The sequence below is a fragment of the Cavia porcellus genome, unplaced genomic scaffold (genome assembly GCF_034190915.1).
Source record: "Cavia porcellus strain 051 isolate PalLab524CR breed Dunkin Hartley unplaced genomic scaffold, mCavPor4.1 scaffold_11, whole genome shotgun sequence".
NCBI classification, from domain to species: domain Eukaryota; kingdom Metazoa; phylum Chordata; class Mammalia; order Rodentia; family Caviidae; genus Cavia; species Cavia porcellus.
In genome coordinates, this window is record NW_026947494.1 from 59,598,842 (window position 1) to 59,620,860 (window position 22,019).

The 22,019-nt window shown below is 41.6% G+C and overlaps 1 long non-coding RNA gene across 1 annotated transcript in view; it reads right to left on the reverse strand.

Annotated features, from left to right (window-relative positions):
* Nucleotides 1-11,704: 11,704 nt before the first annotated feature.
* Nucleotides 11,705-22,019, reverse strand: part of LOC134478121 (uncharacterized) — a 47,903-nt gene continuing 37,588 nt past the window's right edge. The window contains exon 2 of the long non-coding RNA XR_010050554.1: nt 11,705-17,769. This is a non-coding gene — a long non-coding RNA (uncharacterized LOC134478121). The remainder of the gene's footprint in view (nt 17,770-22,019) is intronic.

A 22,019-nucleotide genomic window follows, 5' to 3' on the forward strand; every position in this document is an offset into this window, starting at 1 on the left:
TCCCACAATCATTTTAGATTTATTTCACACCTAATTTACTTAACAAAGCTTGGGCTGTGAACATTAATCAGAGGCCCAAAATCTCTTAATAAGCTCAATATTTTATAGTGATTACCACCCCGAAGAATGCTTCATGAAGCTGATGACAAAGCACAGAGTCTGTAGCTTTCAGAATCAATAAGTGACCAACTAATGAATTAAAAAGGTCTTGAGCTTGTACTTCCCTACAAGTGTCACGTAGCAGATGCACAAACGAAGATTTGTAAATGTTGCTGATTCTTAGTAGAAATTTTCCATTAACTCAGTAGTCAGGCATAGGAGGCTTTCTGTGGTCTTAAAAATAATGACTAAAGAACATGAACTATTTAATAATTAAATTGATCTTGTCTTTGCCTTCATTTCTTCAGCTATTTCTCTTGGGAGGAAATTGTTTTTGTTTTTATGTTTCTAACAGTCCTGACTTTTTGACATCAGTGAGAGAAAACGAAGTTGACAAAAATGCCCTTGTGAGCTGTGTCTCTGCATACAGCAAGCAGGAGTGAGTTTGAAATGCAAGGATCTATTCTGTGTCATTCACAATCCAAGACTGAAAACATGAATGGAGAAGAATACAGAAAGCAACCATAAAACAGGTAGATGGCTTAAAAGTGCAAATATCTGTCCTTGTCTATGGTCACCCCCTTATGTGTGTGGCTACTCTTAGTTTTTAAAAAGTGTTCTGCAAATAAGTAGGAACTCAGGGAACATTTGTTGAACACATAAATGATTTTCACAGTGAGACAAAGAGCAAAGGGTGAGGAGAGACAAAATGTGGCCATGGAGTAGGCTGCCGACAGACGCTTGTGGAAAGGCCTGCAATTTGTCTGTTCCTTCCAGGCAGAGAATGAATTATAAAAGGGCTGGGATTGAGAGGAGCAGGAGAGAAAATTTATTTTTAGAGGCAAGAAGTGGGAAGAGCAATCCAAGCTTCTAAGGTTCGAGTCTAGAAGGCACAGGGTATGGAGAAGGATCTGAAAATCTTCCGAGGAAGAAGAGAGAGGGGCAAGTATGTTTAGAAAAGCCGGAAGACGCTAAAGACTCCTGGGTTCTGAGCCTCTGTCCCCTCATCTTGCAAATAAGAGCAACAATACTTGATCTGCCTATTTAAAAGAAGTTCTGAGAAATGATAAGCATGGAAGAAAATATCTTCAAACCTTCAAAATATGATGTTAATATAATGTTTTGGGCCCTGGAATGAGTGAGCAGGTGCCTTTGCTCACTCTGATAGTAAACTGGGCACAGAGATGAGTCATCAAGAGATTATCCACATGGTTATTAACAGCCAGCTGCCTAAAATGGAGTTCCAGATGCTCTGTGTGGCCTAGGGCTCCACACTTCCTGAAAAGTTTTCAAACAGCATGGTCTTTTCTCACCAGCAAGACTTTATGAGGATAAGGTGCCCAAGAGCCCAGATGCCAGGGGGTTTACCAGGCTCACACAGAGAGCCAGTTGAGCAGCAGAACCAGGACACGAGCTCCAGCGCCTTGCTCCTAGTCTAAAGCTTTAGCCGCTCCAAGGATACCCTCCCTCCGGCGGGCTGTAGACCCACATAAGTTATCTAGCCAGATGCAAGAGAGATTATCCTAAGGGCAGCTTGCACAGGGAAAGTAAGGACACTATGTCTCCTCTAAATTGGTTTCCATTGGCAACAGCAAGTCCACCTATTTTTCTGGGAAAGAAAAGCGGTGTTCCTCCCTGTGGACTTCTGAGAGGGGGTGGACAAGTGGAGGATTCCACAGTGAACAGCCTGCCTGAGCTCCACAGTGGCAGAGCTGAGCCTGGGGTCACTTGCAGGACTCCATCTGTCATGAGGTTAGTGATTTGCACTAGTCTCTCTGTTTCTCTCGGTCTCTGTCTCTTTCTCTTTCTCTCGGTCTCTGTCTCTCTGTATGTTTCTCTCTCTCTCTCTCTCTCTCTCTCTCTCTCTCTCTCTCCCTCTCTCTTTCTCTCTCCTCTCTCTCTCTGTCTCTTTCAAAGCTGGGCAAGACATTGGTTTAGGTGTTTGTGCTAAAGAGTGGTTTTTTCTCCTTGCCTTGCCTATTTAACCTGACATTGACTCTGTCTAATTTATGAGCCTCTAAAGAGTATAAGCAAAACCCATTTTTTGTTTCAATTACAGAAACCATTTTCTTTCCTGTTGAAAACAGAGGAGGATGAATATGCAATAAATTAAATAATTTTGTGAAGCAAACCAACGAAAGCATGTTATCTGACAGAGGTGACCTCCTTTCCCCTTCAAAGTGTAAATAACTGATGTTACCAAGGCAAATCTGTGCTATAAACTTTTTATTAGGGATCTAGAAGTACATAATTTACATGTATATACATGTTTGTAGACTTTTATGAGCCTTAGAAAACCAACCCGGAAATATACTTCATATTGCTTTAACAGCCTATACCACACAATTAAGCACTTAATTATCTAATAATTCTTTTTCACGTGTTAGTTTTGAAAGCCCTCGGAAGAGGGAGATCATGTACAGAACTCCTTTTATGTCCTCTACAAGACCTAACACAACCTTGAGATGTAGAAAGTGCTCAAGAACTATTTTTCATTGGTTGATGTCAACAGATAAAATATTAATCCTTAGACATTAGTGAATTGCTACTGAAGCAAGAAGGGTTAGATCAATGATTATAAATGCCATGTCAAAGAAGACAGTAACACCAATGACGGCCCTAATGGCCAAGTGGACTTAGTATCCAGGAGGCAGCCCCAAGAAAACTTATTGACTTTGTACTTGTTGACTTTGTGACACTGCAGCACTGCATTATGACTCTTTGCCAGAGTCTCAAGCTTTTTAATTTTTACCCATAGTTTTCTCTCTCCCCAAAGCTATCAGCTCAATCATAATGTAGCTCCCTCTTCCTAACAGATTCCGTGATCCTGTTAGAAATTGGTCCACTAGGTCTCAACAGATACAGCAGAAGCTGTCCAGGGCAGCTGGGTTTGCAATGTTTAAATGTAACGTTAAATGATGTGACTTGCAAACACTGAAAAGGACCTACTTTGTGCTAATTGAGTGACTTGGGAAAGTATGACTGGTGACTGTGTTCACCTTGCCTAGGGGTGTTCTCCTGCCAGGGAAGGCTCCTCTCATTGCTGTAGCTCAGCTCTTGAGTGTCTCCCAAAGACCCCCAGGTCTCAGGATGGCACACTGGGATCCAGTGGGAACTTGAGGTAGGGCCAAGTGCAAGGTCCTTACATGGTTAGAAAAGTCACTAGAGAGGAGTGTGCTACCCCAGCCCCCTCTTGTTCATTTCTGGCACTGAAGTGAGCAGCTTTGCTCTACATGAATTCTCACTACTATGTTCTACCTCACCTTAGACCCAAAATGACTGGGCCCTCTGTTCATGGAACAGACCCTCCCAAACCATGAACCAAAGTGCACCTTTTTTAGAAAATGGTTATATCAGGCTTTGATCCAGTGTGGGAAGCTGATGCCCATGCTGAGGAGCTTCCCTGAGCCCACAGGGGACAGAGCTGTGGATAAATTCCCCAGCGTGCCTGACCTTCCGGGGGCAGTTGTGCTTTCTGAGGTGTGCTCCTTATGGAATGCTGGTGTGAGAAGGAGGCCGTGGTTCATGGAGATTGTGTGAGAGTCCCGCAGACATCATTCTTCTCCTATAGAAAGGGGAGAGAGCAGAGGGTATGAAAAAAAAAAGACAAACTACTGTCAGAAGCATTATACATATTCTGTTTTTGAGTCACAGATTTTTGGTCTTCAGTAGGAGGGATGCACTCTGAACTCTGAGAAGACTTTTGCCTCTGGACACAAAACCCCTCCTGAAGCCCCTTAAAGCTATGGCTGCTACAAAATCAGGACTTCATGTCCTCAAAAAAACAACATCAAGGGACAGAAATGTAGGCTTCTGACAAGTAGCCTAATGTCCTTTACCAGTGTCACTGGGATACAGATTTAAACAGATTAGTTTAATAACCATAACCTTCTCCAAGACCATCTACGGTCACCTCATCAGACCTGGTTTGTGCTGTAAGGACACAGGGAGCTTTGGGTCTGCTCCTCACAGGATTTCACTCAAATATGAGCATGCTTAGAAATAAGCTTCTAGAAAAATCTGTATCAGAGGTTGATTTTATGGTTTTTAGGACAGAGCGTCAAGCTCTCTGAGCTGGAGAAAGAGTCCTCGTGTTGAAAAGAAGGCAGATATGAGATGTCTGTCCCCTGCCAGATCCAAGGGATGGGCCACTTAAGCCCTATGGGGAGGACTCCATCCAAGCAAAGAAGTCAGAGACCCCAGTGACTTGTGGTGGCCCAAGGACGGGCACTGTGGGGCATCCAGCACCACAGGTTCTCAGGAGGAGGAGATGTGGGGCTTGGCAGGTACAGGGCCATAGAGAGGGAGCTGGAAGTTGTGCCACTTGACTCCCTGATGGTGTCCTGGTGGCTGGGCCTCTTCATGAGGCTGAGGGCTGCTGTCCACGATGAGGAGCCGGGGGAACCAGGAGAGGACTCGGGATCTCCTGGGTAGAAAATGTGAGATTTTTTTTATTAAGATAGAGAAAGAATCTGCCACTTTTACATGAAGCTGAGAGTAAAGACACAGAATCAAGGAGTCAGTGTAATTGAGATTAATGTGACATCTCAGAAAACAGAAGTTACATTTGTAATGGAAAAATGTCTAGATCAATATTTATGAAAACTGGGCAAAATGTGAGTTGCTTTACTCCTGAAGAAGTAGGCCCAGTCAAGTGTCCCTGGGAAACTGAGGCAGGAGACTAGGACATGGCTGGGAAAGTGGATATGACCTGTTACAAAATCCCAGGATGCACACTCAGTACAGTTCCCAAAGCCCTGCATGGGACTTCTTGCAGAACTTGAGCAGGTTTTGAAAGGGCAGCCTAAGGCCTGATATCAACCTGAAGAGTGGGAAATACAAAAAGGACAGTGGAGATTCATGGACCGGGGGTAGACAGAGCAACGTGGCACCAGCAAGCAAGCACATTCTGGGAACCAGCATCATGTGGGGCCGATGGCAGACTGGAACCGACAGACCCCAGCCCCTTCCAGTGTGCAGACTGGCAAACAAGAGGTACTGACCCATCTTCCACCACCCACCCTCACCGTAAATGACCAGCTTATCCGGAGAAACACAGGCTCTGATGATGGCTGTGAGGTGAAATGCAATTGGATGCCTGTGGTGCTTTGGTGTTTCACTACACTGCAGGTCTAAGGCCAGTGGTCTGATCATAGGTTCAGAGGATAGCGGTACGCAGTGTGGCATCTAGGGGGGGATCTCCTTCTGAGGGTTGTAGCCACTGTTGATTCCCTATGGTCTTGTTTTGGAAGTCCTATATCGTTTCCATTGTTTGTTGGGTTGGGTTTTATTCTCTTTTGTTTATGTCAAATCTCATGACAGGAGCAGCTATTTCAAAGATAAAAAGACATTATGGTAGAAATTTGGATTTACTACAGGCTTGTTTTTGTTACTGCATTCATTGTTTTGTTTTTATTGTTTATATTATATTCTGTTCTGTTTGACTTTTACTATGTCTAAAGGTATCTGCAGCTATTTTGAAGACATCAAAAGGCATTGTGGTAGCTATTGTTGATTTTATAATGTTTTAAAGTCCTGTATCTTTTATGCTTTTTTGTTTTGATTGGTCTTATTTTGTTTTATCCTCTTTAAAAGGAAAAAAAGCAAAGGACATTGGGCCTGGACCTCAGGGCTACTGTGTCCCTTCACAGTGGTCCACTCTAGTCCTATACAGTATACTTACTTTCCTATTTTTACATGGCCCAAACTCACGCTGTAGAGCCTACTTCTTTTCCTATCTTTGATAAATGCAAAACCTCACTATCATTTGCGCTTGTCTTGATCAGTTCTTTGCTCAGGCCAGAAAGAACCTAGAAACCACCTCCATGAAGAGATTGTAGTGCCCCAAAGCCAGCCAGCCTCAGTAGAGCAGGCCACCTCTACACCTGGACAATGAACTGGTGAGCCTGTTTCCAAAGGCCATATGTTCCAAAGCCAATTTCCAAGGTGTTCAGCTCACCTTCAGAGTTTTTGGTTTTGAAATTATTATTATTATTATTACAAACTGTTTTAGTTTTCATCTTTAACTTTACTAAACTATATATAGGTACAAAAGCAAGTAATATATTTAGGATTTTTGTGCTTTTGAATTATCAGAAAACTGTTAGAATCAGCAGACAAAAATAGGATGTCCAGTTAAATCTGAATTTCAGAGAAACAATGAATAAGTTTTAACATAAATATTAATACTCAATATTTGCAACCATACTAAAATCATTCATTATTTACATAAAATTTAAGACATCATGTATCTTATATGGCAACATTATTCTGTATAGATCTTTCCCATAAAACATCAAGAACAAAAGAAAAATTCTGTGGTCCTTTTTCCTACCAGATAAAACTGAAATGACTGATGGATTGATTTGTCTTTCTTAACATGTCTTTCCGTTTACTCCCAAATGATGGAAGTGTTATAAAACAAAAGGACACATACAATAAGACCATGGAAATGGAAATAGAAAAATCAAATGAAATACAAAGGATGAGGAAGTTCAGGTTCTGAAAGTCTAAAATGCTGTGGTTTTGGTGGATCTCGACTTTTGCTTCTGAACTCCTTGGCAGCCTGAAGCCAAAGAAATCAGGATCTGATAAAAAGAAACAGTCAATTAAAACTTTCTGCGCCTCACTGCTAGACGGCTTTACTGTGCAGTTCATTATACCCAGCACAGTCTGTTAGCTAGCACAGTAGAAAGGCTTGGCGGGAGCAGCTCGAGCAGCTGGGACCCTGAGCCTCATTTCCTCAATAACCTCGCCTCCTTACCTCACCTACGACTTGTAATCCAGTGATCATAATCCAAAGGGAAGGCATTTTTACTGGCATCAGCACTGGCAAACAACAATATGTCCTCCAATGGATGCAGAAGACACATAAACATTCTTTAAATAACTGTTGAAACATTAAACCTCAATTTTAAAAGACTAGAACACACTGCAATGTAATTCAGTGAAGGCCTTTCTTATAAGGCAAGTGATAAAATCAGTCATTCTCCCAGATCCCTTCTTGCCTTTTGGGTTTTCCAGGCAAGATGACGTTCAGATCCTGCTGTGGATGCTGTGGCTTAGAAAGGCATGGGAGTAAGCCAAGGAATCTTAACTTTGCCGCTACGAATGAACCCCAAAGTGGAGGCTGAGAGTACACTGCCTTAACATGAAAGCAAACTGAAAGCAAATGGAAATGTCCATCCAAAGCCATGGCAGGGTTCCCCGCAGTACTTCTGTCAAGGAATTGGCAACTTTGGCCAGAGTAGCAGGAGAAGGAGAGACAGGATGCTGAGAGCCGCTGCTGAGCCAGTGGAAAAAGCCGCCTGGGAGCCAGCCAAGTACCACGGTGGCAAAGACTAGGTTTCTTCTTCTTCTTCAGTCAATCCACACAGTGCCTTCTTCTCCTTCCTAGGAGAGGACCAGAGTGCTCCCACGTTCTCAGAATTCCTGAGGAAAATAAGCTTCACCTTAGAAATAACAATACACTAATAATAAGAATAAAAATGACAGCTAGTATTAGGTATGATTAAATCCTTAAGAGAAAGTTCTATTATTACTCTCATTTTACAAGAAAAGAGATTTAAAAATTATCCTTTCTGCCAGGTGACTAAGGCTACTAACCACCACCATCACTCCCCCAGAGGTGGAGATTGCTCAGTATTCTGTTCTAACTTGCAAGACTCATTTGCTTACCTGGGACAGTTACAAGCTCTAAGCTCCAGTTATTCACAGCTAAGAGTAACGATGAAGCACCTACTGTCAGTATAGCGCTGACCTACTGGACAAGAGAATGCAAAGACAGCTGTTGCCCACACACACACTTACGATTTAGTCAGTGGACTAAGTGGGAATACCAGCAGCATCTGAAGATACTAGATGTGGGGCCAGCTCATAACCCTCTGACAAGTGGGCTTTCAGATGATGAATCTGAATATCAAAGGCTGCCAAAGGTATGTGATGAGGGGACCCTGCTCCTGCCTGCTCCCCCAAGACAGGGAGGGTTCAGAGGCCAGGACTGACCATCAGGCCAGCTACCAGGTCATTTGTTAGGTTCTTTGGATGAGTTCTTGGTTCACCGAGATGCACAGAGCCCTTTAACACTTTAGAGCCCACAGTGATTTCATCCACTCAAGACACTGTCTCCCTTGTTCTCCATCAAAGGTACAGAGTCCCCGTTAGCTCCAGTTTCACTTTCTTTGGTTTCAGTTAAATATGAAAATATTAAAGAGAAATCCTAGAAATAAGTCATAAGTTTTCAATGGCACATGGGTGAAATCTCACTTTGTCTCACTCTGTCCTCCCTGAGATGTGAATCACCTTTTCATCTAGCATTTCCATGCTGAATATGCTGCCAACCATAGTCACTGAAGGGTCTTCTTTAGTAGCAGGTCATCAGGTATGGTGCATAGTGATCATATTCAGGTAGCCCGTATCTTTATTTAATAATGGCCCCAAAGCACAGGAGGAATAACACTGCCAATTCTATTACAGCATATTGCTATAATCATTCTATTTCCTTATCAGATGTTGTTGTTAATATGTGCACCCATGTACATAAGCAGCATAATTTATAATAGCCAGATCTTGGAAACAACCTAAATGTCCTTTGACTGAGGAATGGATAAAAAAAGATGTGGTATTTTTATACAATGGAGTACTATACAGAAGGATAGACTGGAGAATTTTATAGGTAAATGGATGCAACTTGAGACCAGATTCATTAATGAACTAAATAAGACACACATATGTAAACATTGTATTGTCTCATTAGAGTGAGACACTGAAAGAAAAAAAACATGTATAAGAATATTAAAAAGTTATTGTTAATCTCCACGCCTTATGTTAAACTTAATCAGAAATATACATTTATAAGGAAAACACAGCACATATTGGGTTCGGTATTCTCCAGTTTCAAGCATCCACTGGGGAATCTTGGACGTATTCCCAGGGGATAAGGGGGACAGCTGTAGTTACTGTTCCCACTGAGCAGAAATGGTGGTGAACACTGGAACTCAGCCTCTGGTCAGGAAGATTTGCCACCAACAGACAGCCCTGGTTGGTACAGGTGAAAGCAGTCGACTGGAGAAGTAGGTCTGTCTGTCTGTCTGTCTTTAAAAAAGTGTCACAGCAAGGGCCACCATCTACAACCCCAACTCTGAAGGGAAGAGGAGCCATCTGGCTGCAGTCCCCCAGGGTCAGTCCCCAGGGCCGAAGTCCTCCAGACCCAACTGTTCTCATAACTCCTCTGGGATCTCCTCACAAAGCAGGTTTCTCTCGACTCTCTGTATTTCCTGCCCTTTGAATAGCAGTTTCTCAGAACAGATGCTCCCAGCACTCCGTCCCAGTGCCCCTCTGCACAGATAGCAGATTGCCTGCACTGTCATTGTCATCAAGGGAAGGAGAGAAACATGCTAATCATGTTATTTTTCTTTTTCTTCTGCTTGCAATTAGCTATGTGAGCCAGGGGTTCTTTCCTCCCTCAGCCTCTCCCTGTGCTGGACAGACGCTCCAGGAGATACTGCTGGGCACCTCGCACAAAACTTGCTTCCTGTTTCTTGGAGGGCTCCTTTTGTGATGGACACCTTGGAGTTGGTTTTTTTTTTTTTTTTTGTTCACCTTTGCTTCTTCAATCCCCTAGGACCCAAGAGACTGTGCAGTTACTGGTAACCTCTTGATTTCTAATGCCACGTATGTTAAAAGACCCAAGAGCAGGCTGAATCTACAGAGACCATCAGCCTCAAAATAATGCTTGAGGTTTTTCCCAAGGCTGCAGCATCACACAGATCGAGCATTGGTCAGCATTGCTCTTTTGTGAGAGATCATGAATCTGTCTGATAGCTGTGCATGGATATCACAGAAAACAGATACAATAAGACATAAAGTAAATGCAGTGAAAGGAAGCAAATACTGTCTTTTTCTTCTCATGAAGATGAGATTAATACTTGTTTCAAATTATCAAATATATATTCCCTTCTAACACTTTTGTGTGATGCTATAAACTCATGAGCAGTCTACCCATAGCACTGAGAAAATGTATTGGAAAGCCTCTTTGGACCTCCCTCCTTGGCAGGTGCTACATGTACCAGGGACCAGAATGGGCATGTTTAATCCTGAGAGAAAAGATGAGATGAGATTTAACAGTTACCTTCTACGAGAATAAATTGCTGTATCTGACAAATCTAAACCCAAAGCAATCTGGATTCGATCTCATGGAGCTACTGAACGATGCCAAGTCTGGCAGGAATGGGGATTCCTTGCACAGGCCCTTGATTTACACTCTTTTCCATTGGCTCATCTTTTGAGACCACTCTGAGGAACAGTAGCCCTGTAGGCCCCTTTCTCCTTTCTTCAAGGTCAAGAGGCTGAGGGAGGGTCTGCATCAGGGTGGAGGTGTACTAGCTGGAGTCTAAGAAGAAAAACAAAAACTGTTTAGGTTTGCCAGGAAATCGAGAGATAGAGATTCAAGTACAAAGAGTTTCCCTGGGAGGTGAAGGCAGCTCTTGCAAGTAGAGGATAGTGACAAGCCTGGTGAGGCACAGGAGGGTTAGAATTTATTTCCTCTATTGCCTGGTGCATGCCATGCCCACTTCTAGATAAGGACATGACTGGCCAGATAACTTGTGTTATCTGGGCCCAAATCCTTCCAGGGTGACCAAGGTGGTGATCAAGTTTGTATATTAACCATGTGTGACTGACCTCAAAATACCTAAGAGGAAGCAAAGAACCATGGTGACACCTATTAGCGTGTGGTCTGCTTCTGCATGGGAACCTGGTGGTTGGAAAGCATGTGGAGGGGTGGTTACTACTGTGAATATCATCTCCTTGCATTGTTACCCAACCTCCATGAACAGATTAGCAGCACCTTCAAAATGATACCCTTTTTCATTAATACTAATAACTGAACACTTTATGCTTTTCTGAGAAATTCCAAATGTGCTAGCATGGTAAGGGCTCCAAGAAGTCCTACATAGCTTCCAAAAACTGCTTTCAGTCTACACCCCCACTCTGCCACTTTTTTAAACACATGGAGTGACACAAGGAAAAAACGTTCCATAGCCCAATGGTTAAGAAACACTCAAGAATTTGCATTAAGGTAGTGTTGAAACCCTTGGGGGAGAATGTTTATGAAGCTTCTGGTGGGATGTCGAACTAATAAAAGTATGATAAACTACTAATTATAGTTGTATCCACTGGAGTGCCAAAGCCAGCGTGGCACTTAAAAGCCTGTGCTAAATTTACAGGAATGGTACCAGCCGGTTGTTAAAAATGTGGCCATTATTAAAAATTAAACCATGTGAAGCTTAAATATATTTTATTAAAAGGAGAGGTAATAAATAAGCTGAACTCGTCACTGCATAATTATTTTACCATTATTTGTCCTTTGGATGATTTGTGTCTATTGTCTCCGCAGTGTGGAAACGCCCTGCCATGCCAAGCTGTTGTTCCTCCTCCTCTGGATTCAGTGCTATTAGGTGGAAGCTTCCACTCAGCCATGAAATCAGCAAAGTGAGATAACTCAGGGCTTGATTTATTGTTTTGTTGGCTGAACAAGATGAAAGGCAAAATGTTCATAATGAAAATTAAACTGAAAAATTGTCTTGCTGGAACCATTACACACAAAAACTGAAGACATATTTCTTTTTTATTAAAACTAAAAGACAGAATGAAACCAAAGATGAATAGAAGAAAATAACAAAGATCAGAAAACACAATCCCTCGTCAAACTGTCAACGTCATTTTTCATACAGATTAACACTGTGATTCTTACATTTATGTAAAAATAAGAGACTCAGAATAGTCTAAACAACTTTGATAAAAGAACAAAATTAGAGCTCCAACGCTCCCCAATCCCACAACTTATCACAAAGTTACACCAATCATGACAAAATAGCATTGATATCAAGGTAGACAGACCCCAAAGTACCAATATAAAATCCCAAAATAGATACCTACATAACAGACAATTGATTTCTGGCAAATATGCAAAAGCATTTAAGTGGAGGAAGGATTGTATCCTCAATAAATATACTGGAACAACTGGATATTCACGTGCAAAAATCCCAAACCTTATAGCACATCAAAAATAACTCAAGATACCCAAAAGTCAACTAAAAATGGTTCACAGTGGGTTAGTTAAAGTGAAGGCAGCTGTGGCCTGAGTCATTGCTTGGCAGAAGTCATTCTCTCTGGGACAAAATACACATATTTTCCTTATCATACTAATGAAACAATGTGATGATTATGCATGTGTGACATATTTATTTCACAATGTAAATATGTTTTCAAGGCACATTCATTTACCTATAAAAATGTCCAGTTTATCATTCTTTATGGCTGAATAGTATACAGCCGTAAAGAACTACCACATCTTTTTTATCCATTCCTCAGTTGATGGGTATTTAGGTTGTTTCCAAGACATGCTATGCTGCTATAAACATGGGTACACATACATCACTGTGGTATGATGTTTTTAATTCTTTTGGGAAGATACCGAGCAGGAGGAATAGCTGGGCTGAATGAGACCTTCCATTCTACTTTTTTGAGGAATCTCCACACTGATTTCCACAGTAGTTACACCAGCCTGCGTTCCCACCAGCAATAGAGAAGGGTTCCTTTTTCCCTGCAGCCCCTCCAGCACTCATTATTGATTGATTTTTTAATAGCAGCCATCTCAGTGAAATCTCAGGGTCGTTTAAATTTGTATCTCTCAAATGGCCAGTGCTGCTGAAAGAAATATTTCTCCAGTATTCAAAAAATTATGATCCAATTTAGCTGAGAAATTGTTCAAAGCACTGCAAATAAGCAAAATTTGGACATGTACAGTGCCAAAACAGAAGGAGGTTTCAACTTAATGGGTATAATTTTACTTGAGTTAGAAATAATTTAGTAGAGTGATTATATATCAGAGTAATGACAATAAATTTATTGGAAACAGAGTTAGAGAATGATACACAACTTCATTTGCTAAATAATAGTTCAATTGCAATCATGGCTTGGGTGCAAATATAAGAGTTCAGCAAAAGTCATCAAAACATTCTGTGAACATCATTTGGCTAAATGGGAATTACAGCAGAAAGCATTCTATATTTCATTATTATCTGTAAATTAAGCTACACACTGTTTATAAATAAATACATGTATATCACATTTTTAATTTTTTTCTGACAGATGGGTTGTTATGCCCATGCCAGCACATCTCCCATGAAATGGATTCCTATAAAGGAGACCCTGTCCCAAGGGCCACACTATGCAAGGATCTGGCAGATGTCATCAGACCACATAGCTCCACAAGCAGGGAATTGGCTAACCCTGCAGACACATCTTGTTTCTTCCACCTCAATTCACACATATTTATTGAACACTTACTAGGCATTAGAAATATTTCCTTACATTGGAATAGGAGCTCCAAGAAATCTTTGAGACATTTAAGTTTCACTTCATTTTTTAAATATTGAGATAAAAATCTATATCACATAAAATTCATCCATTTTTAACCATTTCAAGGCACATATTTCAGTGGTTTTTAGTAAACCCACAAGTTGTGCAGCCATCATGACTTAGGCCAGAATATTTTTATCACTCCATAAAGAAAGTGTGGACCCACTAAACATTTCTCCCCATTTCTCCCCTTCACAGCCTCCACTGTTTGTCTCTGGGTTTCACCTGTTCTAAGCATTCCATACAATGGAATCCTAAATGTGAGACCACTAGCCTCTGGCTTTTTCTCACCTTATCTTTCAAGATTTTCGAGGTTCACCATGTTGCAGCACGTATCAGCACATCATTTGCTTTTATCAACAATCCAGTCCATGGGATGAATATACTACATTTTAAATATATCAGCAGTCGATGGGCATTGGATTATTCCCACTTTTTTGCCCTGATGAATCGAGTTGCTATGAACATTAATGCATGGGTTCCATTTGAACATATTTTAGTTCTACTGGTTATGGGAGTGATGGGTGATGGGGTAACCATTTCCCCTTCTTTTTGAATTAGCTGGGTTCCACAGTGGCTGCATCAGTTTGCCTGGCCACTATGAGTGCATAGAAAAATGCCTCAGCTTCACAGAAGGATTCTAAGGCCCAGGAAGACTGATGTGCATACAGTCACTGCATAATTATTTCACCATTATCTATTCTTTAGCGATCTGTGTCTGTAGTCTCTGTAATGTGGAAATGCACCCAAAGGCCAGACACTATGCTCTGTCTAGTGTATGACTTGGGTAGGAAAGAAGGCATTGTAGAAAGACTCGTCAATACTGGTAAAGACCAAAAGGATGACTTTTCATTTACTCCGAGTTCACCAGAAAGTTGAATTTGTCAACACCCACCTGTGTCTGCTCTGCTGAAGCTTGCTTGCCTTTCCAACAGTGCCCTGGCCCAAGCCTTGATCTTGCGACTGTAAGGTCACTTGCTAATGCCACATATCTACTACCGGATTTCAGTTTGTTTCTGAAAGTGCTGGGGAATTGAACCCAGAGCTTGGTGTATGCTAAACAAGCACTCTACTACTACGTCACCCGCCCAGTCAGAGTACCGACTATTTTCCCTCCCAATTGTCCAACCATCATCCGGGTTACCTGGCTGCCCTGCTGTGACCATGGGTTCATGGCTTCTCAGAGTTCAGACTCCAGCTCCTAGTGGAGCATTGAAAGATTCTCTTGATTCAGCCTCCACATCCCTGCCACAGAAGATAGTCGTGTCTCCTCACTCTGTGCTGAATCTGGACCACAGCTCCACACACCCAGTGCCTCCATGCCTTCAAGACTTTTCCCAGTTAATTTTGAAAACAACCTTGTAATCCTTTTATGTGCCAATGTGGAGATTCAAATCAATATGTTTCCTGCATGCAAAGAATACACTTAGAACCACCATTTTAAAGGCCACATTAAGCAAATGATGACAATAGACTGACACATAAAACAGAATCTGACAGAAACAAATACTGGTAGAACCCAGTATATTTAAAAGTGCAAGACTAGACCAAAGTAGAAAATTATTAATTCTCTCCAGGAGTAGTCTACTGAAGGTTCCACAGACAACAGAATCCCAGAGGAGGGCTTTGTAGAGTAAAGAAGAGTTCTAAAATGAACACGGAGAAGAAGCAGTGTTAGCAGAAGTGACAACCACTGGAAAGGTGAATGGCAAAATCCAAAGGAATCCACAGCAGCACTAAACAATGTCAGGAGACAACCCTCCCGGGTGGGGTGATAGGATGGAGCTGTTTTGTCTTTGCCTGGTAAATCATTACCTCTCAGTATGCCCTTCTCCTTGGGTGGAGTTCACCACTGTCCCTTTTGTTATCTATGATCAGTACAGACCTCTACACAGCTATCCTGGTGGAATGAGTTCTCATCTAATTCATCAGTCCTTCCCCACCTCAGATTTCAGCTCTGAAAAGACAGAGCCAAATTCTTTATATTCCCCACACCTAGTACTATGTCACTTCCTACAGAGCTCTAAAACTTCAATTAACACAAACGTTGACCTTTTAGGTCTTGGTGGAGTTGACAGTCCACATTTCTAGCAAGCCCCAAGCACATTCCACAGCCTATAATTTGAGTAGCAAAGACTTGGCACAATCCTAGACATGTGGTGCCTGAACCAGAGATGCTCTGGGAGTGAGGAACTCCCTTCAGATTCCTGGTCCTTACAAAAGAATGGCCACATCATGTAGCAGGGAGCCTTGGTCAAGGGAAGAGAACTCACGGTTGAAATTCTCCTTCTCTGAGCCCCTTATTTCCCCCTGAAAATGCACACCGCTGTTGAATCAGAAGGGCAAGAAGGTCTGTATCCTTCTACTAGGCCCTGACCAAGAGCCAATCAGCCCTGACTATGCTAATGGCTGTCCTTGGTAAGCAGTGGGTCCCTGCATAATTGATGAACAGAACTGTTCAGTGTTTGGCAGCTCTGGCCAACACTGCTCATTATAGACGATGATTCACTCAGTTCTATGGAACAAATTGTTCCAAGGCCTAACCCTACTTCCCTTGTGATTTTTTAAAAATAAAAAGCATGCACCTGTGGGCTAATATGCATGCAACCGCATCCAGAATAGAAATGAGAGAGTTCATCTGAGCCCCGCAGTCTATAATGGGGCAACCTTAGAGACCTCTGCCAAGACTTCTGCTTAGCTTTGGGAACAACTTCTTTCCTGAGAGAGAAAGAAGCTATGAGAAGATATGTTAAATCACTGCTGGCTACAAAGATTGCAAGAGCAGAGTGAATCAAAATGAGACCATCTTACTCAGTAAAGCTTGTTATTTGCTAGGTTTGGTGAAGGGATAATTGGTATTCAAATTGTATGCCTATATTTTAGACTGTGGGTCTGGGCGCTAATTTAGTGTGTCCGGTTTCTGTTTGACATGTGTGTCTATGTTCTTAGGGAGACCTTATGATTAGATCCAAAGAACAGTTTAATTTTGTTCTTAAAATATGGTATTAAGTGCATGCCAAAATTCTATGATTTGTCTTTATTCCTTCCCTGTCCTCCAAGTTTGAGGATTTCTCTATTTCCCCCTCCCAACGCATCATTTAATGAAAACATATCTAATTGTTTTGTAAAATCAAGTAAAACCTTTTGTAAAATTGAGTAAAACTAACCATCTCCCTGTACACATTTCTGTACTAGTTTGCACATGAGCAGATTCAGCCCTGATGGATCCGTAGTGAGAGAAAGACAAAATAATAGTCCAAGACACAAATCTTCCTCTTCGTCCCTCAAGAACAAGAGATAAGAGTGGTATGGCAAAGCCTCATGCTGCTGAGTTCCAAGAGTGCGTCCTGGACAACATAATCCATTCCTTTCTAGACCCCAATCCTGTTCCAATTCTCAGATACCAAGAGGGCTTCTGGTCTCCACATTGTAATCTGAACCCAGCCTACAGCTCTGCTGCCTGACTCTAGCAAGACCTTGGCCTGACCTGGGCTCAGGGTGGCCTCACTCTACAAGGACTAGGTTCCCTGCTAGCCTGGAGCAAACCACCTCCCAAGGAGTCCCTGCAACCCACAATGCCCAGCTCTGCTGGAAAAGAAAGCAGCTTTCCTTCCCCGACTGACTCAGCCCTCATTCTGCAGACTAATGAGTTGGTGTCTTTTGAGGGTACAGAAAAGAGACAGGTGTTAGGGTTTTTGCTCTGTTATTTTCCTGGAGGCTTCTCAGTCACTGGGTCACCAAAAAGCCAGAAAAATGAAGTTAGAAACACAATAAGTCTTGGTGTCTTTTCTCTTCTTTGGCTCCTCCAGCATAGTAGTGTGTGATAGGCTAACTCCTTGCTTGCCTTGATGCACAACCTTTGTACTTCAGCTGATCCTGGGTAGCTGAGGCTACTGGTCCTGAATCTTTCATTCCCACCTTAGCTGTTACTTTCAAGCTCAGTGTTCCTTTGATGACAGAGAGCGGTCCTGTGTACTACAACAGCAGCATAGATGGGAACATATGGTAGGCAAGGATATGGAGCCATGTGACAGTGAGGGCAGCTTCCCCACAGTCTCTGGGGTCACAGTCAAGTCTGCTGTTGAAGAGGATCCTCCTGACAAGTGGGGAGGGCACTTCATGGGAACTTAGACCATGGATCATAGACACCAGGGTCGGAAGAGAGCTTCAGATCCAGGAGGCTGGTCATCACCCACCTAACATTGGCTTCACAGGACATGATGAATAGCCTGCATCCATCCGGACACTCTGAAAAACATGCAAAGACTTTATTAGTGGAAACACCTGAATGGAAGAAATAGAAAAAGAGCCAGATAAAGCTGAAAAAGCCAACACCAAATATAAGTCTGACCCTGATTGACAGCTAGGGAGAGACAACTGCAGAGGAGAGAGACCACTTCTGGAAATTGAGGTGCAGCAGACATGCACTCCTGATCCCAGGGCACACTTGGGGCAGTCCTGAGACCTGTGCTCAAGATCTGGGGATTACAGGACTCTAGCCCCATCCTGGTTAAAAGGGAAGGAGCATGTGATGGGCCTGTAACATTTTATCTTAACCCCAAAATTTAGCTCTGTAGTAAAAATCCAACCAATGCAAGTGCTCAGTTCTTCCCTGAGGTTCATTTCCAATTTTCAGTTTTCACCTAGGCCTAAATAACACCTAGATAAATGCTTATCAGATTTTAAGGGGACTGGGTTCCCAGTAGGACTACATCATTTGAAATGCTCAGTGCTTCAAGATTCTGTTGTCGCCATCATTTTTTTTTTTTTTTTTTTTTTTTTTTTGGTAAAAACAATAGCAATTCTAGGGCAGTTGGAAGAAGCTATTTTGGAAAACCTTGAGGAAATGGCTAAAAATATCACAAAATTACCAAGTGTTACAGAAATTCTTACTGACAGAGTATAGCATCCTGGGAATAGGGCTCTTCAGTTTATTTGGAGAGTGCCTGCTGTCAGCCCCCAGGGCCTCTGCGTGGAAGTGAGCCTACAGCACTGGCCTCTGATTTCTAATGTCCTTCTGATCAGCCCGGGGTGTTGCCGTGGAAAACATTCCCAGCTTGTGAACTGAAGTCAGGCTGTTTCCAGGTTTGAGTCTGATTGGTATATACTCTGCATCTGCTGGCCAGGCTTTGATGTGACCATATTCAGAAATTCACAATTCACAAGACAGACAGACAGACAGACAGACAGACACACACACACACACACACACACACACACACACACACACACACCATGAAAAGAGAGATTGACTGGTAAACATCGCCCAGCGTTGGACTATAATTTTTTTACCGCTTGATTCTCATCTTGATAAAATATGAGATCTGATAAAATATGAGAAATTTAGAAACACTGTGACAGAATCTGTTTTCTCTGTTTCCTATTTGCAGGAAAGCCCATATTATATTCTGAACAACTAGGAAGAGAGGTAAGAAAGAGGAGTTTTAAAGGAAGAAAACTTTGTTTTGAAAGTACCAAATCTATTCTAATACTGGATCAAAGATCAATCCAAGAACATAGAAAAATGACTTCTGAGAAAACACATGATTTAAAAATGGTGTTCTCAATTCAACATGAACAAATTTCAGAAATATTAAGTGAGACAGAAGAATCTACTAACAGAAGGATATCTGCATTATAGCTTCTTTTATGTGAAGTTCAAAACCAGTCTCCAGTAATAAAAGTCAGAATTGCTATTTGTCTAGGGAAGGTAAGGGGTGAATTCATTGAAAAGGGCAGCAAGAGAAACTGGGGTGTACATCCTGATTTGGGTGGTGGCGGATGGCTCACTACAACCAACAGTGTTTGGAGTTTCTCTCTTATGCTCCTAAGAGGGTGTTCTTATGTAATTGGGAAATTTTTGTGAGCCAGTTGTCAAACCATTGCTAGCTTAAAATTGGGCATGGTGAAAGTATTTAAAACAGGAAAATCAACAAATGCTACAAATCATGTTTTCGAGGTTTTTTCCTCCTAGAGAGCTAGTTTATCAGCACATTGCTAAAAATATTTCACAAATTCATCAAGTCACACACTCAAGATTTGTGAATTTTATTGTATATAAATTATACTTCTGTAAAACACCAGCAGCAGAGCAGAAAAAAAGATAAATGGTATCTTTAATTAGTGAACCAGTCTAGTTGTGTTCATGACTTTCATGCCCTCATGTGCCTTTTCAAGCCCTTTATATGTGCTATTTTTACAGTTATTTGTCTTTTTAGTGGTCCTGGTGCAATACTCTTTAAGTTGTTGCACCTCATTTGATTCACATACAGCTCATTTTAATAAAATATCTATCTTAATTTTACCACCATTCCTAAAATATCAACATACAGAATTTATAGGTGCATACTATTTTTTAAAAGTTTGGTATGGCAAGTTTGATATGCCAAACAAAGCAAACACTAGTTACTGAATATTAATATAGATCACAAGTCATTTTTTTAATTGGATAAATTCCCCATCGCTTTTAGGCTTCATTTTCATTATCCTACTTTGTAGGGGTGCTTTTAGCTATATCAAGAGCTTTGACTATGTGGAATTCAAACATAAAAGGCTTAAAAACATCTTTCCCACCAGCTCTCCTGAGCCCCACTTTCAAAAGGCAGCCATGATTAAAAATGAGGATGTGGCCATCCAGTCTTTTTCTCTCCACACACATCAAACATGTAAGTACATATGCACCCAGCACTCTTTCTAAAGACACTTGCTAAAACCAGAGCCGGGCACGTGGTGCAGGCCTGCGATCCTAGCTTTCCGGAAAGCTGAGGCAGAAGGGTCATGAGTTCCAGCCCAAACTGGGCAGTTTAGTGAATTAGAAAGACTCTGTTTTGAGATTTAAAAAACTAAAAGGGTTAGGGATGAGGTTCAAAGATAAAGCCCCAAATTCAATCCCCAGGACTGAAAATAAATAAATAAGGCAAAATAAGATTCTGTGTAATCTTATACAACTATGTCTTTTTGGAGGTACTAAAGACTAAACCCTGGGATGCTCTACCACTACGTTACATCCCCAGCTCTTTTTAGTTCTTTTTATTTTGAGACAGAGCCTTGCTAAGCTGCCCAGGCTGGCCTTGAACTTGTGATCCTCTTGCCTCACCCGCCCATATAGCTGGGATTACAGGCATAGGTCACACTCTTAAAAAACTTCATATGATATGTACCATTATGCTATCAGTCTCCTCCTGCTGAACACTCAGTCACTTTCCAAACTGCATCATTGCAAGATGCTCTAATGAACACCCTTATATTAGGTTGAATCATGTGGAATTGCTGCTTTTGCATTTTAAGATTCGTAGGGTTTATATTGTTATAAAATGCATTTCCTGAAATGGATTGTACCTCAAAAGGTAAGTGTACTTTTAGATTCTGATGGCCACTGCTACCTTACTCTCCTAAAGGAGATGCTCACATATACTGTGCTTAACACCCTGTGCCCTTGGCAATAATAAAAGCTTTCAACCTGTTTAATTTCTACCAGAAAACTCTCCCTCAAGATTTGCTCTTGAACATCTCTCTGCAGCATCACTGAATTCCCCCAAACTCTCCAACTCCTACATGCAAAAAGAGCCTCAAGCCTCTCACTGAACACACGCCTATCTCAAAACTTGAAAGTACTCCTCTTAGGAAGCTAGAATGGATGGTTTTCTTTGCCTTTGAATTCCTATTTGTGTCCATTACTCAACACACAGACAGGGTTTTTTCTCCTTTGACCTCAGTCTTCTGTTTTCTGAATTTGAATTGCTTGAAAAACCAACTGGGCTTGGATCAGAGAAGCAGGCAGGAGGCCATCAAGGAGCTGTGTTGTCACTGCATCGCCTGCCTGCCAGCAGGGGGCCCGGGGAACTGAGGTGCCACCTGCTTGAGCTCCATTTTCTCACCCTAACAAGCCTCCTCTTTCCCAGCTCAGAGAGGCAATCCTAGGCTTCTGCTTAGGCAGACTAATTTACAGAATTAAAGTCGTTTGGCTTCCACCATAGCAATTAGTATGCAAATTACCTGTATATTACCTGCGGAGTCATAAATTACATTGACAAACTTAATATTCACAGATTCAACATACCAGTGCGGGTAATTCTTCTCTTTTTCAGTAGTTGTAGACCAGGGCGATTCGCCTTATTGAACCATTGCACATTAAATCAACAGATGAAAAATTAACCATTTTCCAAAGCATTTTTGTTATGCATTTATTTCTTTCAGCAAGCAATAAAGTGGAACATTAAATATACAGTGTGTCTTAGTGTACTAAATGGCTGGTGAATACATTTAACTCTAAAGTAGTTCTTTCATAACTGAGGGAGGAGGACAACAACGGAAAATCTATACCATAATACAACCTATTGAGTTCTCTAAAATATCATTAAAACCGAGTATTTTCTAGTTCCAGTTCCCCATAAGTATGAAGAATCATTAATCCTCTCCATGTGGGTCCAGCTAATGCTGTTCATGCATAAAATAAGATTCGAACTTCATAAATTGTCACCAAGGTGAGTTTCACTACA